The sequence below is a fragment of the Maniola hyperantus genome, chromosome 12, assembly GCF_902806685.2.
Source record: "Maniola hyperantus chromosome 12, iAphHyp1.2, whole genome shotgun sequence".
Taxonomy (NCBI): domain Eukaryota; kingdom Metazoa; phylum Arthropoda; class Insecta; order Lepidoptera; family Nymphalidae; genus Maniola; species Maniola hyperantus.
In genome coordinates, this window is record NC_048547.1 from 13586695 (window position 1) to 13606180 (window position 19486).

A 19486-nucleotide genomic window follows, 5' to 3' on the forward strand; every position below is an offset into this window, starting at 1 on the left:
GATATTGCATTATAGTTTGGTCCATAAAACAAGTGCAAAGGTCCAGACATCCTTGGGAAGGACATAGACTACTTTTAGTCCCGGAAAATCAAAGAGTTCCTACAGGAATTTGAAAAAACCTTAATCTATGTGGACGAAGTTGCAGGCATTTAATTTTTAATAGGTACAAAGATAGCTCGCAACTCGGATAGATTTAAATTAATCTTTATCCCGGAAAACTATTATATAAAATACTAGATGATGCCCGCGACTTCGCCCGCGTGAATTTAGGTTTTTGAATTCCGTGGGAACTCTTTGATGTTCCGGGATAAAAACTAGCGTCGGCGGTGTTCCCACTAGATTACAACATGGGGTTATTCAAGGGGCGGACCAACAAATTCCTAAAAGGTCGGCAACGCACCGGTAGTTCCTCCGGTGCTGCAAATGTTCATGGGCGGCGGTAATCACTTAACATCAGGTAACCCGCCTGCTCGTTTGCTCGCTATCTCTATTTAAAAAAAAACGTAACTTTAACGGCGTGTCATGCAACATAGCCACTCACATAATGTGACAGTTTCGTAAACCATTCATTTTTAGTGCGCTTGTCGCCCAAGGTCCCTTTTGTTTGTCGATTTAGACGATAACAACCTTACAGTGACGGATATTGTAACTCGAACTACAGACCAGGGGGTAATTGCGCAACGCAGTGGTAATCAACATAACTTCGATATTGACAGATGTAATAGGAAATTGCATGTGAGTTATGATTTATCTGAGACTGTGATCTAGGTTTTTGAGTAAACAAAATTGCTTGATGATAAGTAAGTTCTGTACACTTAAAGATTTTACGTCTCACCAAATGTTGCTAGAATTCGAGAGTCGAAACATAATACCTTCAAAGTAAAATGAACCTAAAAAACCTTGAATTGAAGTCGAAAATTCAATGCCACTAATTTTAATTTAACAACGTTTCCGCTTGGAGCGCTGGCTGTAGATGTGTTGACAAACTTGAGCTTTAAAACAAGGCGATTAAGATCCAGTTTCCTATAATGCGGAATGTTTTCGACGCTCGAATACTATCAACGTTGGTGAGACATAAATTCTCGTACTACGCGTACTCTTTTTTTTTAAATACAGAAGGGGGAAATCCTCATAGACACCCAATGAAAAAAAATATTGGGTAGTGCCGGATTCTTACCGGCTAAAAACCCCTTCTGTCTCTCTGTTGGCCGTGTGCCGTGTGCCCGCCTCTCAGCCTAAACACGGCAACATTGTTGTCTATATTATAGTATATTATTATTACTATTTATTTTATTTATGTCTACGTCTCTCTTCTTCTTCTTTAGAACCTACCTACTAAGCGTACTGGAGTAGAGACTGCGTACCGGTAAGCGTAATGTAGGATGACACTCCACTCACTGGACCGATCGTCTGAAGGCGACGAGAAGCAGGTGGATGTAGGCGGAGAACCGTATTTGTGGCCATTAGATTAACATTATAGATTGTATAGGTGCTGTATCAAATTCATTTGTATTGATTTTCACAGTAAAATATATCTTGCTCTTGAGTAATTGATACATTGTAGGTATTACACATGAGGAGAAGCTGAAAATCAGTACTCTTATTATAAATGCGAAAATGTGTTTGTTTGTTTGTTGGTTTGTCCTTCAATCACGTCGCAACGGTGCAACGGATTGACGTGTTTTTTGGATTGGTATTTTTATTTATTTTGTTTATTTGAAAGTTATCAACAGCGTAAATACATAATTATTATTTAAATTTAAATCTAGTTATAACAGAAGGCCAAAAGATATTACTTAAAATTATAATTAAAACTATTTTTAACAGAATAGATTTAGAATAAATGTAGGTATATACAATAATAAAATTACAACAGTGTGTGTGTATGCTTGTGTGTGTGTGTGTGTGTGTGTGCGTGTGTGTATGTGTGTGTGTCTGTAAGTGGGAGTGTGTGATTGCATGCATATTTAGATGTTAGCTACTTTTTTTACGATGATAGTTTATTAATTCCTTTTTAAATTTATTGTTTGATAGGTAAAATAAGTCAAACTCAGCGAACTGATTGTTATAAATACGTACCAAGCGTGGAATTATAGAATTTCTAGCATAATTTGAGTTAGATTTGGGAACATTTAGAAGGATATATAAAGACCTGGAGAGTGACATAGGTTACTTTATATCCCGGAAAATCGAAGAGTTCGCACGGGATTTTTAAAAAACGTAATTCCACGCAGACGAAGTCGCGGACATCAGCTAGTAGGTTAATAAAAATATCTAAATTTATATCAATTTTAGTGTAAAACTAGCTTATGCGTCTTTCACTACTTCGTCTGCGTGGACTACAAAAATTTCAACCCCCTGTTTCATCCTTAGGGCTTGAGTTTTCAAAAATCCTTTCATAGCGGATGCTTACGTCACAATAGCTATCTGCATGCCAAATTTCAGCCCAATCAGTCCAGTAGTTTGAGCTGTGCGTTGATAGATCAGTCAGTCAATCAGTCAGTCAGTCAGTCACCTTTTCCTTTTATATATTTAGATTCATTGCATATGCACTTTCATTTGTGTGACGCAAGGAGGTATCTACGCATCGCAATTTTTACTAACGTAAGATAACTTACAACTTAACGCTCTACATATTTCTCCGTGCGAGCAAATCGTGCAATATTCTATTTATTTAATGATCACCACCTTGGTTTTAAATTAAATGAGACTTCATCATGATCATCATCAACCTGTGGATATCCACAGTTGGACATAGGCCTTCCCTTGGAAAGAGCGCCACCACACCCGGTCCTCAGTCTTCCTCAATTTCCAAGTAGCTAGACTTGACCAAACGACACAGGCTGGTGTCAGGCAGCAGTGACGGTTGTAGCTAGCCATGGCCGAAGCCTCCCAACAGACATCTGTATTTTAATCTCCTTGTTTGCAAAGGAACGCAGCTCAGTGAAAGGACCTAACTAGACTTATACAGGGTGTAACCAGAACGCCAGCAAAAATTTAGCGATATTGTTATATTTACTATTTAAACACAATCCAATACCAATAATATTTTAGTTTTATAGCATTTTGTAGTTTTAGTGATTTAGTATTTTTCAACCCCGCAATGTATAGCGAGCAAAACTGGGGTTAAGGCCACACCTACGACGTGGCATTGACTTCGAATGGCCTACGTTCGTTGACCATAGCGGTCAACGAACGTTACGTAAGTAGGCCAGTCAGTAGGTACGTCAGTCAGATGTTTTATTTGCAATATATCGTGAACTTTTACAAAATATAGGATACTTTTTACTTTATTTTCGCTTTTTTTTGTGGTATCATATCAACAATCATCATTACTATCACCTATCTTCGTTTTTGCTAGCGTTCTGGTTACACCCTTTATAAGTACTTCAAAGCATAGTCGCCATTCTACTGTAGGTGACTGTAGGTTGTGACGGAACCATTTGGAATTTGTAAACACAGATTTTACGATAGAAAGGCCTCTGTAAAAGCAATTCGATTTACCTAAATTGCATGTTGATTTTATTATACGACTACGGCAAAGCTTTTTAAAGAAGGGATTTTAGAACTCTATGTTTGTAGATGTTTGTATTTATATATTACCTACTAGCTTATGCTTGCGACTTCGTCCGCGTGGACTACACAAATTTCAAACCCCTATTTCATCCCCTTAGGGCCTGAAATTTGGCATACAGATAGCTATTATGACGTAGGCATCCGCTAAGAAAGGATTTTAAAAACTCAACCCCTAAGGGGATGAAATAGAGGTTTGTTTGTGTAGTCAACGCTGACCAAGTCGCGGGAATAAGCTAGTTTTACATCCACAAAAATTGGGGGTCTCTGAATTTTTTTTGCTATCGTTCTAGTGGGATTTCCTTTTTTCTTTATTCTTTGTTTTCGCGTTTCCCAAGCATCCACTAACAAGAATAACATGAGGTACATAATATGAAACCCTGCTAGAGTATGGCACAATATGAATTCCTTTTGGCTTTGCCTTAGGCTACCTGTCTCCTAGTGCGGAGCTAGATAGCGGAGCGAAAAAGTGATGCGTAGCGGAGTTGCGGACTGTATCTGTGCATAGACGCGGAGCTAGGTAGCGGAGTGGATACTATCTAAATTACTAAATACTATTCTGGAAGAGAAAAAGAAGTGGGTGATAATCCAGAGATATATGGAAACCATAATGGAAAGAAAAGAGAAAGACAAAAGAGAAGGAAGATGAGTCAGACCGCGGCAGTAATGGTAGGCGGCCAACAAGGCGGGAACAGTATTGCTTGGAGAAAGAATTTTCCCCTCCTACGAAAAAAAAAAGGTAGCAGAGCGAAACGACAAAGTGACTGAGACTGTGTTTTGTGTTTTTTCATACGCAGAGCTCCACACCGCTTTCCCACTCTGCTTCTCCGCTCCGCTTCCTTCGTAAATCCTTGTCCACTGAAGCGGGGCGGGAGTTTTATACAATTCTCTTGGTTAATATTTGCACAGTTGCGCTCCGCTCCTCTCTTCTCCGCACCAGTGGGCAGGCAGCCTCAGTGGGGTAAAAAGGATAAGAATAATGAGATTGTTTTATAAAAAGATAATGTGCATGAAACAATATATTTTATATTGACCATCTATAACGCAGTGGTGAAGGTTGCGATCTTAAGGTTGACGATCTGCCCGCGAAATTCAAATTTAATTTGGTTTTTCGCAATTTGTAAACTAATACGACAAAGTAGGCTTATGACATTCAAATTGAGCTCTTATAGCAGTATCATCTTCACAGGCTTATATAAAAAAAATTACTTGAAAGTGACCAGTTTAAGAAATCAGTCAAAATAATGAGTTTGACGTGAGCTACTCACAAATTAGTCATTATTTTGACTAATATCTTAAACTGGACACTTTCAAGTAAAGATTTTTATATAAACCTGAGAAGATAATATTGCTAGGGGAGAAATTTGAATGCCATAAGTCTACGTTGTCGCATTAGTTTAAAAATGGTGAAAAATTAAATTAAATTTGAATTTCGCGGGCAGACCCGTGTCTTGGTAAGTAGGTATAGAACCGCACCCACGTACAAAATCTGTGTTAACCAAATATACGTCTATCATGACCAGCGGAGCCTTGGGGGTAGTCGGAGAGTGGTGCGCACCAGCAGACACCGTCGACACTGCAGGCGCCCAGCACGGGGTGCGAACAGAGATTGTCGCATTGATATTGGCATTCATAGTCGTCGTGGCACCCCTTAAGGCCAGAAACACCGGCTGAAAATAAACATCAATTTACACCTTTATTAAAGAAACTAGCTAATGCCCGCGACTTCGTCCGCGTGGATGTAGGTTTTCAAAAATCCCGTGGAGACCATTGATTTATATATTACTTGGTATGGACAGGGCGATTGAACAAACAAAATGGCACCGACTCAATGGTGCTTTAGCACCAATGCAACCTCAGTGACGTCTGGATTTCATACGGGTCGTTCATTAGTATCTAAGAGGTGGCGCTGATTTATTTGGTTCCAAAACCGTGAAAAAATTTGTTCGCTTCGGCATATCTTGTCATATATATGGATGGTGGAATCTCTTGGATTTTCCGGGATAAAAAGTACCCTATGTCACTCTCCAGGTCTTTAACTATACTCATGTAAAAAATAATGTCCGTTGCGACATGATTGAAGGACAAACCAACAAACCAACAAACAAACACACTTTTGCATTTATAATAAGGGTACTGATAATATCTACCTACTTGCCAAATTTCATGATTCCAGATCAACGGGAAGTACCCTGTAGGTTTCTTGACAGACGGACAGACAGACAACAAAGTGTTCTTATAAGGGTTCCGTTTTTACTTTTGAGGTACGGAACCCTAATAACGAAGTTCAGGCACGCGCTGGCTCTCTCTCTATTATAATGATTATTATTTTGATGTAAAAAATCTTTTACTTACTCGGTGGCTTATGAGAGCGAACGTGGTCTAAAAACCCAGCAAGTAAAATTATGGCAAAAGCATATAATATGTGTACTTTCATGATGGTCGAATAAATATACTTATTAATATCTGGGATTAAACAATGGAGTGAGAAGGCCTTCACAAATGTGTCATATAAAATGCAGCTCGTTTATATAATGCAATTTGATATATTAACAAACATTTTGACAAGCGTGAAAATATATATTTATCCGTGTCGATTATTTGTAATTGTTAAGGGATATAATATTATTTCTTTATTGATAACGTGTTCAGATATTTCGCATAATAATGTAACATTCATTTGCCTCAATAGCTCAACGGGTAAAGGAGTGGACTAAAAACCGAAAGGTCAACGGTTCAATCCCCGCCCGTTGCACTATTGTCGTACCTACTCCTAGCACAAGCTTGACACTTAGTTGGAGAGGAAAGGGGAGTATTAGTCATTTAACATGGCTAATATACTTAGGGTCAATTTCACTAATATTTTATGACCAAGACTAGTTCAAGCTCGCGACTTCATCCGCGTGGATTACACAAATTTCAAACCCTATTTCACCCCCTTAGGGGTCGAATTTTCCAAAACCCTTTCTTAGCGGATGCCTACGTCATGATAGCTATCTGCATGCCAAATTTCAGCCCGATCCGTTCAGTAGTTTGAGCTGTGCGTTGATAGATCAGTCAGTCAGTCAGTCAATCAGTCAGGCAGTCCTTTTCCTTTTCCTTTTATATATTTAGGTAAAGTCGCAAATTACTCTCAGATGACCAAATTTTCACTTCACTAATACTATACTTAACCTAAGATATACGAGAATAGTCCTATACTGCTATCGATATAAATGACAAGATATTGTCAAGCGAACAAAATTTTTCACGGTTTTGGAACCAAATAAATCAGCGCCACCTCTTAGATACTAATGAACGACCCGCTTGAAATCCAGACGTCACTGAAGTTTGCATTGGTGCTAAAGCACCACCAAAGAATTTGCAAGTACTACTGTGTCGATGAGCACCACTGAGTCGGTGCCATTTTGTTTGTTCAATAGCCCTGTCCATACGAAGTCTAAATATATAAAATGAAAAGGTGACTGACTGACTGACTGATCTATCAACGCACAGCTCAAACTACTGGGCGGATCGAGCTGAAATTTGGCATGCAGATAGCTATTATGAAGTAGGCATCCGCTAAGAAAGGATTTTTGAAAATTCAACCCTTAAGGGTGTGAAATAGGCGTTTGAAATTTGTGTAGTCCACGCGGACGAAGTCGCGAGCATAAGTTTGTAATATATAAGTCAATGCTGATCACTGTTTATTATTAATTTACGCTTGTCACAACTTTTTTTAATTTATCAAATTGCAATATATTATATAAAAACGAGCTGCATTTTAGATCGGGCATTGTTCTTCAGGGCTTGTCACCCCATTTTTAATAATCCCAGATAATAAATATTGAAAATCATGAAAGTATACATTTATATATTTGCCATAATTTTGCTTGCTGGCTTTTTGGATCATGTTAGCTCGCTTTCATTGAAATGTAAGTGAAAGATTTTTACATCTCCTCTATAATATAAAAATGTATCGCTAAATGTGTTGCTGATCGCAAATCTCGAGAACAGCTGAACCGTTTTCGCTAGGTAATTCTTTTTTCATAATATTCCTTGAAGTACGAGGATGGTTCTTACGGAGAGAAAAATTAAAAAATTGCCTGTTAGGCGGTACGAAGTTCGCCGGGGCAGCTAGTTATAAATAAATGTTGGTTTTCATGCGTGAACGTTTTTAGGAAGATCCAATATCTTGAATAAAGGCGTAAAATGCTAATTAAGGTGTACTCATATTATTTTCTACGCTATGCTTGGAGTTTCTTTACTTTCTTTCAGCCCGTGTATCTTCTTACTTTATGAGATGCATCGACGATGATGACTGCCAGAACATCTGCGATTCACGCTGTGGAGACGGCTTGCTGGGTGTATGTCCTCAAGGAGTGTGCTGGTGTGGTATGCGCGCCAACAGACACCCAAACCACCCAGGCTCAATGCATGATGCTAGACGCATATTTGGTTAACACGAATTTTGTGCATGCATGGTCTCTCCTATACTTGTAAGACCACAACCACCACTGCGGTATAGAATTCCAATATAAAATATATTATGTCATGCAATCTATCATTTTTAAAGTTTCGTTGAAAATTGGTATTCAGGCTTTCGTTTAAGAATAAAAAATACGTATCCCCCGTTTTTGAAAATTGTACTGCCAAGGGGGTTAAATAGGGGATGAAAGTTTGTATGAAAGTGAAAAATTGATATTTGGGTTCAGGATTTTCTAAATTCCACCTGAGTGAAACCGGGGCGGGTCAGCTAGTTTGCTATAATCCGCTGAAACAGATCAAATCTGTATGGTGCAAAATACAGCATGCAGCATGCACCGCCCGCCCTCCCACTGCTAAACATGCAGTGAAAACCCAACCACCAGGCAAGCAATACGCACCACCACCACGCAGCATCCCAAAACACACTCGACGCACGTTTCGCCCCGACACCGGAGCATTCTCAGGAGATGGAGGCGGATGATGTCGCATGCTGCATGGCTCATAGTCCACCAATCTAATATAATCTGAAACTAATCGCTGTGGTCTATTCGGATAGACCTTCAACGGAATATCGATTTCAAGACGAGATGAAAGGAATATCGATTACCTAAATACAATCTGTGCATTTTTTTTTTGTTATGACTTTCGAAAATATACTAAATCTAGATGATGCCCGTGACTTGGTCCGCGTGGATTAAGGTTTTTAAAAATCCCATTTGAACTCTTTATTTTTCCGGGATAAAAATTAGCCTGTCTTTCCCCGGAATGTAATAGGTAGATAATGATGACGATGACAAACGTTGATATAACTGCAAATCGAGCCCTAAAACTAAAAGATCATTATATGTAGTACTAGACGATACCCGCGACTTCGTCCGCATGAATTTAGGTTTTTTTAAAATCCAGAACTCTTTGATTTTTCGAGATAAGTTTGCCTATATCAATAACCGGGATGCAAGCTACCTCTGTGCTACAAATTTCATATAAATCGGTTAAACTGATGGGTTTTTAAGAATCCCGTGGGAACTCTTTGATTGAAAAGTATCCTGTGTCCGCCCCCGGGATGTAAACTAACTACCACCAAAATGTACCATCAAAATTGGTTAAGGCTTTTGTATATGCCTAAAATGCCGAATGTATAAAAAAATAAACATAATATTATGTTCCTAGACTTATATATGCATAAAATATGTTACTTGTTGGACATTAAATTTTAGTTTGAACGTTTGAAATAATTCTTATAATGTTATTAATTGATCAAAAAAAATCTCAAAGTGAAGCCTTTTTTGTTTGAATTTTTGTAGCTATATTTTAGAATTTTAGTATTTTTCTTTCGCACAAATTTTTTACAAGATTTTTTTCCACAAAGTGTACGATTGGCGGGTCAATATAATGATTTATTAGGTTAAAAATAACTATTATTTGTTTTCTATATAAATTCGCACGGTAAATAGCGAGAGTGCGGTTGGCGCGCGCGCGGGGAGCACGTCTCGCTCCGTTCAGAAACTCAAGGCCGTTAGCAGATACAGAAGCCTTTAGGTGGTTTGATACATCCGGCCGCGAAAATGGAAATTTTAGGTAGTTTTTCGAAAATAGTAGACTAATCACACATCGAAGGCTTATGGTAATAAGTTTTGCGGGCATAACATTTATGCATCTACATGTTTTTCCATAAAAACTTTGGTCAAAAATACTCATTTACTTCATATTTGTTTCTGAAAGATAATTTTCTAAATTTTCCCATATTTGCACAAATATGAAGTAAATGAGTATTTTATACTAAAATTTCCATTTTCGCGGCCGGATGTATCAAACCACCTTAAGCTGTTGAGCCGTGAAAAGCTAGCAGACAGACAAAGTATAGATAAAAGCAATAATAAACAACACCCGGCAAATTGCTTTAATAACCGCCTTGACTGTTGCAAAAAATGCGTCCAGTGTTGTAATGTTGTAATGTCGACTCTGTGTGAGACGTATGTGGAGCAAAACGGAATGACATCCGATGGCGGCGCCCAAGCGATACGCGACGGCAACAATCAAATATAGAAGAAAGACTGACTAAGTACTCACGTCTGCCCTTTTTAGGTTTCCGTAGTAAATAAGGAACCCTTATAGTTTCGCCATGTCCGTCCCTCTGTCCGTCCGTCCTCGGTTAATCTCAAAGACTATTAGTGCTAGAAATCTGTAATTTGGCATAGGTATAAATATTAATCACGCCGACAAAGTGGTGAAATAAAATTGTGATAAATATTTTTTTTAGGGTAGCTCCCCTACATGTAAAGTGGGGATGATTTTTTTTCTCGTCTACCCCATAGTGTGGGGTATCGTTGAATAGGTCTTTTGAAAATACTGTGGGTGTGGGAACATCATTTTTCGATTTCTTCCGTTTGTAAAATATGATGTTTTAAAGTGCTAATTTTTATTAGAGTCAAGTGTCATACCCCGATTGCCATCTTGACATGTCGCGTACTATATCTGTAATAATTTTAGATACCTAGGTACCATGTCATGTTTTAACAGTTAGTTATTTAAGCTCTAAAAAGAAATCCGTTTAATGTTTTTTCCTGCAGCTATAGAAGCATCTGTTATTACTATCCAAGCTTTTAATAATTATAATTTAATCATTGAATAAATAATTTATACAATTAGTAAAAGTGATCATCATCATCAACCGATAGACGTCCACAGCTGGACATAGGTCTCTTGTAGGGACTTCCACACGGCATTGTCTTGCGCCGCCTGAATCCAGCGGCTCCCTGCGACTCGTCTGATGTCGTTAGTCCACCTAGTGGGGGGTCTTCCAACGCTGCGTCTTCCGGTGCGAGATTGCCATTCTAGCACCTTGAGACCCCAATGTCTATTGGTTTTACGAAGTATGTGCCCTGCCCATTGCCACTTCAGCTTCGCAACCCGTTGGTCTATGTTGGTTACTCTAGTTCTCCTACGGATTTCCTCATTTCTGATTTGATCACGTAGAGAAACTCGTCGTCGTCGGGGTTGGCAGAGATTCCCTTGCTCGACCACTGGTAAAGATAGCTGATAATTAATTAACCTTTGGGTCAGTTAGTTTTATGAAATCGCTCGTCGCTTATGAATTGTTACCGTTACATTGGCAAATCAAGAAGTGTAATCCGAGATTACTGTAATTATATGAGATGAAATCATTTTACTGTATGGAATTTTATATTAATTTTTGTAACGAGGCCCGAATTAATTGTTATTACAAATGAAATAACAAATCTGTGACATTGTTCTAATATTATTGTTCTTAATTAATATTAAGTACAAATGAAAAAATCTTGACATTGTCTACTCTGTGTAAAGCCAGAACAAAAAAAAAACAAATGCAAAACATATTGGAAATTATCCTTGTGGTTACGTTTGTATGGATTTAGGTTTTTAAATATCCCATTTTTTTCAAGACCCTTTCTATTATGTACTTTGCAGTAAAAAGCAAAAGGTTACAATATAATATTTGAAAGTAACTGCAACATATTACGAGTATATACGTAACTGATCTGAAGATCTTGTAACCTTAACCCGACGAGCTAAAACCAAAAATAGAAAACAAATTAAATTATTTCATACAATATGAATATTGTGAAGTGTGTGAATGTAAAGTGAATTGCGGTAGTATATTTTGGTTGGGGTGCCAGCAGGGGCGTGCAGGTCATAGAGGCATAAATGCACTGCTTACCCCAGTTGTAATAGCTCAATGCATATTTTTCATTATGACCTGCCAATAAACAGGTTCCTAGCTAACTAATGCCTACCCTGGCTTCAAACCTGTGCACGCCACTGGGTGCCAGCCAGGTAACCTCCCAATGTGCCTGGGTGGTGCGGGTCCCTTTTGGATACGTCCGAGGGGAAGAGCAGTATTCGGGCCGGTGCACCCCGGTAACATGGTTAACAATTTAAAAAAAAAACAATGGCCCGGGGGGGGGGGGGGACGACGACTCGTGAGTGGGTCCCTGGTGGAGGGGTATTAGTAGCCAAACGATTTAGCGTTCCAGTACGATGACACGATGACGTGAACAAACCGGTATGGGGTTTAATAAAACTGCCATATCTACCCCTTCCAAGTAAATCCGCTATCCCCTTAGACTACCTCATCATTGACCAGGTTTTACGAAATCGACCTGTACCCGTAGTACAAGATTTTACGTCTTTCTTCGGTTTTACGTCTCTTAGAGTCGAAATACTTCCGCGTTACAGTAAACTGGATCTTAACTGCCTTGTTTTAAAGCTCAAGTTTGTCTACACTTCTACAGCCAGCGCTCCAAGCGGAAACATTGCGAAATTAAAATCAGTGGCATTGAATATTTGACTTCAATTCAAGGCTGTTTAGGTCCATTTTACTGTAACGCGGAAGTATTTCGACTCTCGAATTTGGTTTGGTTTGGTGAGACGTAAAATCTTGTACTACGGGTACTGCTGACGAATTCAAAAAAAATCATTAAAAAACACTAAATCAAGGCGAACGAAGTCGCGGCAAAAATATTATTCAAAGTATTGCAACTTGCAATAATTTGTACATTAAATTGTAAACTAATAATTTGACAGGTTCATAGTATATCGCGTGTTGTAAGCAATTTGACTACAATTTGCAGAAGACCTATTTGTAAACAACTAATGATGCTTAACCATCATGAGTAGATTGACTTAACTAATAGACAGAGAGCCAGCGCGTGCCAGATCTTCGTTATTTTATAAAAGCTGAAAGTTTCTCTGCGTATTGTCATGGAGTGACGATCAGCGACTATGAAGTTTGGATCACGGTGGCTTTGAGAGATAAAGGTTTAAAAAATCTTACGTCAAAGTATAAAGTCTAATTTTTAGGGTTCCGTTCCTCAAAAGAAAAACAGAAGCCTTATAGGATCACTTTGTTATCTGTCTGTCTGTCTGTCTGTCGGTCTGTCAAGAAACCTACATGGTAGGTACTTCCCGTTGACCTAGAATCATGAAATTTGGCAGGTAGGTAGGTCTTATAGCAGACATTAGCAACTATATCTACTATTATGTATACTAATAATAAATAAATAAAATAAAAAATATCAAGTGGGGTATCATAATGAAAGGGCTGACCTTGTACATACTAAAACAGATTTTTATTTATTTTTATGCATCATAGTTTTTGAATTATCGTGCAAAATGTCGAAAAAATACGACTGCAGTACGGAAACCTCGTTGCGCGAGCCTGACTCGCACTTGGCCGGTTTTTTTAATATTTTCTTCAAAATAGTATTGGGATTTCCAATCATTCACACATCACGTCATGCATTGTCAGACACTTAGTTTCGTCGCAACCCCCTGCCAGACGCCCTTAAAGTTTAATAAATTGTTAAAGTTTAAGGGTGTCTGGCAGGGGGTTGCCGCAATACTAATCCATACTAATATTATAAATGCGAACGTGTGTCGGTATGTCTGTCTTTCCGTCTGTCTCTCTGTCCATCTGTTAAACCGATTTTAATGAAATTTGGTACAGACCTAGCTTGCATCCCGGAGGCTACTTAGGCTACTTTGGACCCGAAAAATCAAAGAGCTCCCACGTAGTACGGAACCCTCGGTGCGCGTGCCTGACTCGCACTTGGCAGGTTTTTTGTTTGAAATGGCGAATCCAGTGCGTAGTAGTACGTACATAGAGAACATTGCTTCAACGTGATTTACCCCCGAGGTGTTTACTACGGTAATAAAGTTTACTGTAATGGATAGGTACGTTCCGATTGCATCAAACGAGAATTTTGATACGCAATTAACACAAATTAACGTAATGTCAGAATACAGGGTATAACCAGTAGGGCGATTGTCTAAAACCTGCATCAATCATTATTACAATCTCAATTGTTCTGATTGGCTGAATTTGTGCGATTCTTGTTGCAACAATGCATTGTGGCCAATAGTGAGCGAGCTTTAACCAATCAGAGATGATTGCGATCGTGACATTGTAGCTGTCCAACAACCGCGGTAGAGCCACTGCTGCGCGATTGCGGGAGAATGACAGCTACAATGTCACGATCACAATCATCTCTGATTGGTTGACGCTCGCTCACTATTGGCCACAATGCATTTTTGCAACGAGAATCGCACAAATTCAGCCAATCAGAACAATTGAGATTGTAATAATGATTGATGCAGGTTTTAGACAATCGCCCTACAGAACGCTGTGATAGTACTAATGATTACTGATATGATACCAGTTCGGTAGCGGTTCAGCTAGTTATACATAACAATAAATACGACGACGACGATGACGACGACGAAGGATTACAATTTACAACCCTCAGCAATCAGTACCTACCCTTATTATAAATGCGAAAGTGTGTTTGTTTGTTGGTTTATTGGTTTGTTGGTTTGTCCTTCAATCACGTCGCAACAGACCAACGGATTGACGTGTTTTTTTCCATGGGTATAGTCAAAGACCTGGAGAGTGACATAGGCTACTTTTTATCCCGGAAAATCAACGAGTTCCCACGGGATTTTTAAAAACCTAAATCCACGAGGACAAAGTCGCGGGCAACAGCTAGTGTTGAATATGATGCAGAGAGTGAAAGAAGGCACTCTGCTGACCTTCAAAAATATACAAACAAAAAGATAAGCCCGTCTACAGAAGCTCGTTAAATTAATTAAATATTTCGTGCTGTTTATAGTTATTTAATTTTGCATGTAGTCCCGTTAGCCGTACCCCCGTTAACGGGGACATCGGGATTTGAATAAAATTATTAAAAACTTATCCCGTTGTCCCCGTTGTCTCTCTCGTTTAACGGGGACAACGGTATTTAAATAAAATTATTGAAAATCTATCCCGTTGTCCCCTCAGCAATGTTGCAGATGATGCAGGGAGTAAGAGAGAAGGCGCTATGTTGACCTTCAAAAATATGCAAACAAAAAGAAAAGTCCGTCTACAGAAGCTCGTTAAATTAATTAAATATTTCGCACTGTTTATAGTTATGTAATTTTGAACGGTAAACGAATACGAGTCCAGTCTATATCCTTAGGACGAGTTTAGACGTCTCGATAACGTTTATAGATTATGTGTATCGTAACACTATAACGCCTGTGTTTATTATATAGTGTTGATAGAATTCAAGATCGAAACACAATAACATCAGGATATAATGGACGTAAAGTTCCTTGATTTAAATTCAGTGATTCAGTATCATCGATTTTAATTTCGCAACGTTTCTGCTTGACGTGCTGGTTGCACGATTGCGAAATGATGATGATAGATGTATGGATGAACTTGAGCTTTAAAACAAGGATCATTCATAAGGTACATTTTACTTTAAGGTGAAATGGGATTGAAGTTGTACACGGGTGCTCTCTAAGACGCGTTGCGGGCGACCGGGAGCGGTAGTCTAGGCCACCCGAGCGCAAATTTATTGCACGCTTTTTATATATATTTATATTTAAAATTCTATGTGCTCTGTTACCATATTATAATACCGTAATCCTTAAGTGTATTAAACATTGAACGTAAATACGAAATTTTATTGAAATTGGTTTTATATCAATCTTATCAAACTGGTTATTCTCCTGACGGTCATGTAAAAAATTCGTATTTTGGGCAAACTTCGCGATTTTTTTGCCAATCGTGTTTTGGCTCTCGTAATTCACTAAAAATATCTTTAATTTTTTTTATATTTAATAATAAATAAACTTGAATAAAAATAAATAGCTTTTGAGGCCAAAACTTGATTCTTTGAACATCCGAAATGTGTCTCAACACTGCTTTTGGGACGCATATCGCCGTAACGCTGAAATGTTTTGACGCTCGAATTCTATCAACGTTGCGTGATTTAAAATCTCATACTAAGCAATAAGCATACAGAACCTGTTTTATAAGGCAGTTGAATGCTCTGAAGTAATTGTTGTTATGAAATTGTTTATAATAACAATAATAAATCGTTTTCAGCGGATGTTTCTTAATGTTCATTATTTTTCTGTAATCACCATACTTTGTAAATTGCCTGAAATTATACTGAAACTAGCGACCACCCGCGGGAAATTCGAAAATCTACTTTCGGGTTTTTGGGTTGGGCGTTGTATGAGTCAGGACTTTTATCTTTTATAGGGTTCCGTACCTCAAAAGGAAAAAAGGAACCAAGACCATCAAGACCCATAGGGAAAATAATGAGTTTGACGTGAGCTACTCACAAATTAGTCATTATTTTGACTACTTTCTTAAACTGGACACTTTCAAGTAAAGATTTTTATATAAACCTGTGAACTAGGGGCGAAATTTGAATGCCATATAAGGCTACTTTGTAGCATTAGTTTACAAATTGTGAAAAACCAAATTAAATCTGAATTTCGCGGGCAGATCCGTGTCTTGGGCCTATATAGTAACTATAATACTTACTAGATGTAATAAGTATAAGTGAGAGGTCCATTGCTAGCGCGTTGCATTATAAAATAAAACATATTCGACTTACACATAGTCCGAACTAATGTAGGCTTAACTTTTATTTTTATTTGTTCTCTCATAGTTAAGTAAGTTTATAGTGCACCATTATAAGATTTATAGCTGTGTTCTTACCCAACTTTGTGATGGGTTAACTAAAAAACATAATTTTACTTACATTTACTATTTCTTATTCTGAGAGGAGACCTGTGCTCACTGAGATGAGATGAGACTGCAATCTCATCTGGTGGTAAGTGATGATGCAGACTAAGATGGAAGCGGGCTAACCTGGAAGGGGTATACTTCTCTAATCTGTGGCCCTTTGGCTTCTACACGAAATCTTACCGAAATGCTGAAATCACATGATGGCACGGCTTTGCCGGTAGGATGGTAACTAGGCACGGTCGAAGCCTCCCACCAGACCAGACCAGGCTTTTGAAATTATAAAATTCCAAACCCATCATCATAATCATCATCCACTGCTGGACATAAGTCTCTTGTAGGGACTTCCACAAGCCACGGTTTTGCGCCGCCTGAATCCAGCGGCTCCCCGCGACTCGTCTGATGTCGTCCGTCCGCCTAATGGGGTGTCTGCCAACGCAGCGTTGGAAGGCATTCGTGCGAGGTCGCCATTCCAGTACCTATTATGATGATGATGATGATGATGATGATATATGACAATTACTATGATGTTGTATAGTACTTCTAGTGCCCTCTATATCCAATAACCCATACTACATCAACAACAGTTAAGTTATTATATACTTGATATATAGTTTACATACGTCTGTCATAGATGGCGATATCATATCGTGTAAAAATAAATTGATATTCAATGAATGTTGGAGTGATTGGGGACTTTTAGACTGTACGATTAAATAATCGGCGGCTATCCAACGATACGTTTCCGATAATCGATTATACAAAAAAGTAAAACGCTGTAAGTTATCGTATTTTGACTACCTATTTAGTATTTATTTTTAAAGATTTAAGTAAGTAATTACTGGAATGATTTTTAATTACTTTTTAGTTTTTAGTTTAAAAAAATTGAAAGAACATTTTAACCAATTGCTTAAACGTGTGTAACTGGTATGCTTATGTTTAATGTAAAATTTGTAAAAACTCGTAAAAATTTGTAAAAAGTTTGTAATAAGAACACCCCAAATTAAAATTATGCGTCTACTCCTAAATTTGCAATACCAAAAGCCTTTTGATTTCCATTGAGATCGCAAAAATGACCAGATGAATTAATTAAAATTCAATTTCGTTGTGACTTCAATTAAATAATGTTACCAATCTCTTAGCAGTGACACTTTTTTAAACATTACTTAAAAACTTATTATTCGTGAAATTGCACCTCTTTATAATATCCCTAAAAGTACTCATTAGTAGCAAATTCATTTCAATTATTATTAATTTTATTTTAAACGCAAGGCGATTACTGCGTACTGTACTGACTCCAATAATTAAAATTACCAGAACATTCCAGTTAAACCAAGGATATTAAAAGTTAAATTAGTGACAGATAAAGCACCAACTGTAGGGCGCGGAAAGCATAAACGTCAAGTTCATTGTGGCCGACTAGAAACTTTTGACTAGAAAGGGACGATATCAGGCGGCGCAACGCGTGTGTCAGTAAAATAAAATCAATAAAAGAGGCCATTTGGCTACTTTTGGTTTAGTTTTCAAGTATAAAACTAGACATTAGATATATAGTCTTTGGGCCTTTCTACATTACTATATAGGCGACTTCACGTCGTATCCCAAGAACGACGATCACGCACCTCAAGCGATTTCCATGTAAATTCCCTCGATGCGTAGTGCGTTTTTGTAAAATTTTACGATGCCACGTCGCACCGCAAGTTTTGTGAAAGGGCCTTTTGAGCATTTCGGGAAAACCAGCGTTAATCTGGCGCAAAATTAGCATTTCCCTGTTGATCTGTATAACTAGCCGAACTCCAATCCAATCCATCAGCCTGTTTGCGTCCACTGCTGGACATAGGCCTTTCCAAGAGCGCGCCACCAAACACGGTCCTCCGCTTTCCTCATCCACCCGCTCCCCACCACCTTCTTCAGGTCATCGGTCCAGCGGGCTGGAGGTCGTCCCACACTGCGCTTACCAGTACGCGGTCTCCACTCCTGAACACGTCTGCCCCATCGGCCGTCGGTTCTGCGACAGACCATTGCCACTTCAGCTTGCTAATCCTTTGAGCTATGTCGGTCACTTTTGTTCTTCTGCGAATTTCCTCATTCCGGATTTTATCCCTGAGAGTGATACCCAACATAGCTCGCTCCATAGCACGCTAAGCGACTTTTAGTTTGTGGACGGTGCTAACTGCCAGTGTCCACGTTTCCGCTCCATACGTCATCACAGGTAGGACACACTCATTGAAGACCTTAGTCTTAAGGCTTTGCGGTATCGACGATTCGAAGACCTGTCGTAGCTTTGAAAATGCTGCCCAGCCCAGCTGAATTCTTCTGTCAGCTTCCTTATCGAAGTTGTTTCTACCGAGTTGTATAAGCCGGTACGTAGCCGAACTCACCACTTATTATTGGAATGTGTTCGTAACGAGGCGGAGAGATGGGACGATGGGAGGCATTTACTCGATTTCCTATGCTTCGCCAGATTGGCGGCTGTAACAGCGCCCTATCTCTTCCTCCTCCCCCTCGACCTCTGTCGGATCAGGCTAGGGCTCTGTTACACTTCTACAAGAAGGCATTACGGAAATAAGTACGGAGTGATATATTCAAAAAGGAAAAAACTCCTGAAATTAAAGATATTAAAAAAAACTAGCCGAATGATACGATTTATCATCAATGAATTTACATTTGATTTTCATTTTTTGTAAATTAATGTTGCCAATATCCACTCTATTCTTCAGTTAGATCTCTACGACTCCAGAAGATATTTTTATTGACATGACTGCATGACAACATTGATCCAAGTAGAAATTACCCAACTTATCTCGACTTCCAAAAAGGGTGTTATATGCATACCTGTTTAGCAATGTACAGAAAAACTATTTCGTAACAGAAATAAGAAGA

General features: G+C 38.6%; 1 protein-coding gene across 1 annotated transcript in view; it reads left to right on the plus strand.

Annotated features, from left to right (window-relative positions):
* The window catches only part of Ance-3 (angiotensin-converting enzyme Ance-3), a 181790-nt gene that overhangs the window by 89942 nt on the left and 72362 nt on the right, over window positions 1-19486 (plus strand). The gene's annotated exons all lie outside the window — the stretch shown is intronic.